The sequence below is a fragment of the Cicer arietinum genome, chromosome 8 (assembly GCF_000331145.2).
Source record: "Cicer arietinum cultivar CDC Frontier isolate Library 1 chromosome 8, Cicar.CDCFrontier_v2.0, whole genome shotgun sequence".
NCBI lineage: Eukaryota > Viridiplantae > Streptophyta > Magnoliopsida > Fabales > Fabaceae > Cicer > Cicer arietinum.
This window is the reverse complement of record NC_021167.2, coordinates 18,007,679-18,014,354: the sequence shown is the minus strand read 5'-3', so window position 1 is coordinate 18,014,354 and position 6,676 is coordinate 18,007,679. Positions and strand designations below refer to the sequence as shown.

General features: G+C 36.9%; 1 pseudogene; it reads left to right on the top strand.

The window, feature by feature from the left end:
* LOC140919082 (uncharacterized) overlaps nucleotides 1-6,025 on the top strand; it is an 8,359-nt pseudogene extending 2,334 nt beyond the window's left edge.
* Nucleotides 6,026-6,676: the final 651 nt, after the last annotated feature.

Below are 6,676 nucleotides of genomic sequence, written 5' to 3'. Positions count from 1 at the left end.
TATAATTACAACAGCGCTTGTGTTTAGCAAGCGCTGTAAAATGGGTGCTGTTAAATGTCATTTCTGGCGTAGTGATAGCGACTATCTACCAACTTAATTATGTGGTCGAAAATCGATTAAATTACAAATAGATAGGGTTCACCCGATTGCAATAAGCTCAAACACATCTAAAACAAGGCCTCTGACATAACATACCCATAATAGTTTAAGTTACGCCAAATATGAAATTGCACACAACAGAGCCACACAACAGAGCCCACCTATAGATTATAACAGCTCATGTTTGGAAAAGTCACATAAGCTCTACTTACGATCCGATTTCAGTAGGCTATTTGCTGAAGCAGTTGAATTAATGTACCATACAACAACGGCACAACCCCAACAGATTACAAGCCTTGAAGACATATCAAAAGATTGTTCAACTAGTCATGATAAGCATAATACAAAGAGCAAACATATTTACTAGAAATTAATCTAACACCAAGATACCCTTTGAATTTCAACCACCAGCACGTGTAAATTAATAATGCCACTCTTAAAAGTATATTGTTCCTATTGATCCAAATTATTAGATAATGTTATTATATATTAGTAGTAAGGGTATTTTAGATATTTTCTATTTTCCTATATATATACTCATTGTAACCTTATTAACTTTAGTTTGGTTCATTCTATGTAATGAAACCCTAGAGTGGTTGTTTCTACCTTAGAGAAGAGAGAGACTATTTTGATAGGAAAGACAACCACCAAAAGAGAAAACAGAAGAGTAACCCTATTCCCGATTTTTTTAAATCAGTCTCAGAAAAACATCGACAGTGCATTCGTTAACCGTTGGATCGGCCTGATTTTTGGACAGCAGGTTCGCAACATCTAGGTCTTCGTCTTCAAAGGTCGGATCGGCGAAACGACATTTGGAGAGGGAGAAATCATGCTCGCACAGCACCAGGTTATCCCTAATTTATTTTGTCTCAGTGATTGTGTTCGTCGTATTTTTCTGTCATTATTTGTTATGGCTGGTGTTAAGGATGATTCTCTTCAAGCTATTAGTGTTCACCTCAATGGATAAAATTACTCTTATTGGAGTTATGTGATGAAATATTTTTTGATTGGAAAAGATATGTGGAGTTTTGTTGATGGAACTTCTGTTAAGCCTACAAATAAAAAAGATGAAACTCAATATGCAAAAGATCTAAAAACATGGAATGTTAGTAATTCAAAAATTATTACTTGGATTAATAATTCTGTTGAGTTGTCTATAGGAGTACAACTAGCAAAATATGATACTGCTAAAGAGATTTGGGATCACTTGAAATGTTTGTATGTTCAGTCTAACTTTGCAAAACGTTATCAGTTGGAAAGTGATATTAGAGCCCTTAAGCAGAGCAGTATGACCATTCAGGAATTCTATTCGGCAATGACTAATTTGTGGGATCAATTGGCTCTTATGGAATCACCTGAGTTGAAAGCTGTCAAAGCATACATTGATCAAAGAGAGGAGCAACGTCTGGTTTGGTTTCTAATGGCTCTTCGTGATGATTTTGAGGGCCTTCGTGGGGGTATTTTGCATCGTTCCCCCCTTCCTAATGTTGAATCAGTAGTTAGTGAATTGTTGGCAGAAGAAATCAGACTTAAGACTCATTCTGGTGTGTTAGATAAGGAAATTCTCTCAACTCCTCCATCTGTTTTTGTTGCTCCTGTTCAAAAAAAAAAAAATATCTCAAGGGAGAGTTGGGCTTGGTAATGATGAATGTGCATTCTACAAAGAAAAGGGTCATTGGAAAGCACGTTGTCCGAAATTAGGGAGAGCACATAAGAAGAACAACTTCAAAGACCATTGACTCTAGTTCTGGTAATGATGAATGTGCATTCTACCATTGGCTCTAGTTCTGGTTCTGTATACTTATCTGAGACTGCTTCCCAAATATCTGATATTGCAGAACAACTTCAAAGACTTCTTGCCACTCAATCACATGCCATGTCTGCCACCTCTTCTAAAGGTTTGAACTCCTCTGGTATGTCAGGTATATCTCCTTCCATATGGATTCTTGATTCTGGAGCATCTCATCATATGACATACGATGATAAATCTTTTGTGTCTGTGAAACCCGTCTCGTCTGTGTCGGTTATGACTGCAGATGGCCCTCCTATGCCACATCACATACCATGTTTGCCACCTCTTCTAAAGGTTTGAACTCCTCTGGTATGTCAAGTATATCTCCTTCCATATGGATTCTTGATTCTGGAGCATCTCATCATATGATGTACGATGATAAATCTTTTGTGTCTGTGAAACGTGCCTCGTCTGTGTCGGTTATGACTGCTGATGGCACTCCTATGCCACTAGCAGGCATTGGTTATGTCTCCACACCTAACTTGTCTCTTTCTAATGTTTATTATATTCCTAATCTTACTTTGAGTCTTGCTTCTGTTAGTCAAATATGTGATTTCGGTTATACGGTTACGTTTTCTTCCACTTCTTGTTGTGTGCAGGATCCACATTCTGGGAGGCTGATTGGGACAGGCCATAGACAGGGGGGACTTTACGTTTTGGATGACCTACGACTCCCAGATACTGCAGCCTCAACAACTACTGCTGACTTATTATCTAGTTTTCGCTTGAATTCCTTATCTTCTAGTTTTTATATATGGCATTCTCGCCTTGGACATGTTTCTGCTTCTTGATTAAAATATTTGGCTTCTACTAGAGCCTTAGGAAAGTTACAACCCTGTGATAGCTCATATTTTTGTGGTTGTAAACTTGCTAAATTTCCAGGTTTATCGTTTAGTAAAAGTGTTTCTGTTTCATATGCGCCTTTTGATTTAGTTCACTCTGATGTTTGGGGTCCATCACCGGTTCTCACCAAAGGTGGATCTAGATATTATGTTTTGTTTATTGATGATTACACTTGTTATTGTTGGGTTTATCTTATGAAAAATCGGTCTGAATTTTTTGACATTTATCATATATTTCGTGCAATGGTCAAAACTCAACATAATTCTGTTATAAAGTGTTTTCGTTGTGATTTAGGTGGTGAATATACCTCTAATAAATTTTCTGAATTACTTGCTTATGATGGCACCCTCCACCAAACATCTTGTACTGATACTCCTCAACAAAATGGAGTTGCTGAAAGGAAACATCGTCACATTATAGAGACTGCTCGTTCCCTTTTGTTGTCCGCTTCAGTTCCTAGTGAGTTTTGGGGAGAAGCAGTTCTTACTGCTGTTCATGCTATTACTAGAATTCCATCTTCTATCATATCAGGTTTGTCTCCCTTTGAAAAATTGTATGCTTCTACCCCTAATTACTATTCTTTGAAATTTTTTGGTTCTACTTGTTTTGTTCTTGTCCCTCAAGTAGAGCGTAGTAAGTTGTCTTCTCGTTCAGCCATGTGTGTTTTTCTTGGTTATGGGGATGGTCAAAAGGGTTATCGTTGTTAAGATTCTCATGCAAGAAAACTTTATGTATCTCGTAATGTTGTTTTTCTTGAGCACATCCCTTTTTACTATGTTTCCTCTTATTCTCAGATTACTAAGAGTTCTGAACTAACCCATATTGATCTGTTTGGTCCTAATGAGAGCGCTTCTAGTGATTGTAATGTTGAGAATTGCAGGACAAATACTACTACTCCACATGATGACATCCCTCTTGTCCCCCCGGCTGTCCAACCACCTCCTACGATTGTTAATCTTCCTCGTTACCCTTCTTGTCAATGTAAGTCTACTCAGTTACCTGATTTTGTCTATTCAACTTACTCAACTTCGTTTGCTTCTTTGTTAACCTCTATTCACAGTTTGTCTGAGCCCTCTTCCTATAAAGAGGTTGTTCTTGATCCTCTTTGGCAGCAGGCTATGGCAAAAGAACTATCTGCATTGCACAAAACCAACACTTGGGAATTAGTATCTCTTCCTCTTGGAAAACGTGCTATTGGGTCTCATTGGGTATACAAGATCAAAACTAAGTCTGATGGGTCAGTTGAGCACTACAAAGCATGTCTTGTTGCTAAAGGTTTCTCTCAACAATATGGTATGGATTATGAAGAAACTTTTTCTCCTATAGCCAAGATGACCACTATTCTTACTCTTATTGCAGTTGCATCTATTCGTCAATGACATATTTCCCAAATGGATGTTAAAAATGCCTTTTTAAATGGTGAGCTTCATGAAGAAGTCTATATGGTCCCTCCACAAGGAGTTTCTCATAATCCAGGGGAAGTATATAAGTTAAAAAAAGGCTCTATATGGTCTTAAACAAGCTCCTCGAGCTTGGTTTGAGAAATTCTCTACTGTGATCACCTCTCTTGGTTTTCGCTCTAGTGAACATGATTCTACATTGTTTATAGGGTCCACCACTCATGGTCGCATTATACTTTCTCTATATGTTGATTATATGATTATTACAGGTGATGATGTTAGTGGAATCAATGAGTTGAAATTGCAATTAGCCAAACAGTTTGAGATAAAGGACTTGGGAACTCTTCGCTATTTCTTGGGGATTGAAGTTGCCTACTCTCCTAGAGGCTACCTTCTTTCTCACTCCAAGTACATTGCCAACATTCTTGATCAGGCTCGTCTTTCTGATACTAGAGCAGCAGATACTCCTCTTGAGTTGAATGTAAAATATGTTCCCTCGAATGGTGTTCCTTTACCAGATTCCACTTTGTATCGTACTTTGGTTGGCAGCTTAGTGTATCTTACGATTACCAGACCTGACATTGCTTATGTTGTTCATGTTGTTGGTCAGTTTGTTGTCTCTCCCACTACAGTACATTGGGCAGCAATTCTTCGGATTCTTCGTTATCTTCGAGGAACTCAATTTCAAAGTCTTCTCTTTCCATCGTCATCCTCATTGGAGTTACGAGCTTATTTTGATGCTGATTGGGCTGGTGATACTACTGGTCGTAAATCCACCACAAGGTTTTGTATCTTTCTTGGAGACTCTCTTATTTCTTAGAAGAGTAAGAAACAAGACATTGTCTCTCGCTCTTCTACATAAGCTGAGTATCGTGCTATGGCATCCACTACTGCTGAAATAATTTGGTTGCGTTGGCTTTTTTCTGATATGGGTATCTCTCTTTCTGAGCCAACTCCGATGCACTGCGATAACAATAGTGCCATTCAAATTGCTCACAACTCGGTCTTTCATGAATGCACCAAATACATTGAGATTGATTGTCATCTTACTCGTCATCATCTTTAGCATGGAACTATTACTCTACCATTTGTCTCTTCTTCTTTACAGATTGCTGATTTGTTCACAAAGATGCATTCCATTAAACGTTTCCGTTTTTTAGTTGACAAAATCTTGATGCTCCATGTTAATGCATCGTGAGTTTGAGGGGAGATATTAGATAATGTTATTATATATTAGTAGTAAGGGTATTTTAGATGTTTTCTATTTTCCTATATATATACTCATTGTAACCTTATTAACTTTAGTTTGGTTCATTCTATGTTATGAAACCTTAGAGTGGTTGTTTCTCTTCTTCCCTCTTTTTTCCTCTTTTCATTGTTAACACAAATAATCCAATACAAACAACTAATCAAATCAATTAACTTGCTTTAGGCACTTTGATTAACCACTCCGGAAATCTCACACTGTTTATTTTTATAATATCACACTAACAAAGAGAGTTTTATTGTAGTCTCGTGTTTCCTCCACATCAAGCACCTTCAAGGATAAGCACACCCATATCTAAAAGACAAAAGTTCATACCAATGAGCTTTTGATTCATGAAGACACCTCCATTTCCACTTTTATAGTAAGGCAGTATTAAAGCTTGCTAGGTTTCTCAACTTGTCAATAACCTTCACAGGTGCTTTAAAGAATGAGAAGAAGTACAAGGGTAAGCTATTAAAATTTGAGTTTATCAAAGTGACTCGTCCTTCTATTGATAGATGGCGAATACTCCAGCTAGATAGTCTAGATTTCATTTGCTCCCTAATTGGATTCCAAGTGGAACAATATCTTGGATTTGCACCAACTAGTATTCCCAAAAATTTGAACCGTGCCAATTCTATATGACAAGACAGAAAAGAAGCATCCCCTAAAAAATTTGTCGTCTAAATAAACTCCAACTAATTTTTTTTTTTTTGAAAAAATTAACTTTCAACCCGAATATCAATTCAAAACTCTGTAGAATCTGTTAACAATAATAATCTATCATAAACATATAAGAGAAAGAGAGAAGAGCATGAACCATTGGCTAGGGTTTCATAAACAAATGAACAAAACTTGAATGTAACATGATTACAATATGTATATAAAGAAGAGAATATAAAAGTCTAAAATACCCTTACTAATATATAATAATACTATCTAATATCTCTCCTCAAACTCACGATGCATTAACATGAAACATCGAGAGTTTGTCAACCAAAAAATGAAAACGTTTAATGGAATGCATCTTTGTGAATAAATCAGTAATCTGTAAGGAAGATGAGACAAATGGGAGAGTATTGATTCCATGTTGAAGACGATGACGAGTAAGATGACAATCAATCTCAATGTGCTTGGTGCATTCATAAAAGACCGAGTTATGAGCAATTTGAATAACACTCTTGTTATTGTGTGCATTGGAGTTGATTCAGAAAGAGAGATACCCATATCATCTAGAAGCCAACGCAACCAAATTATTTCAGCAATAGTGGATGTCATAGCACGAAACTCGGCTTC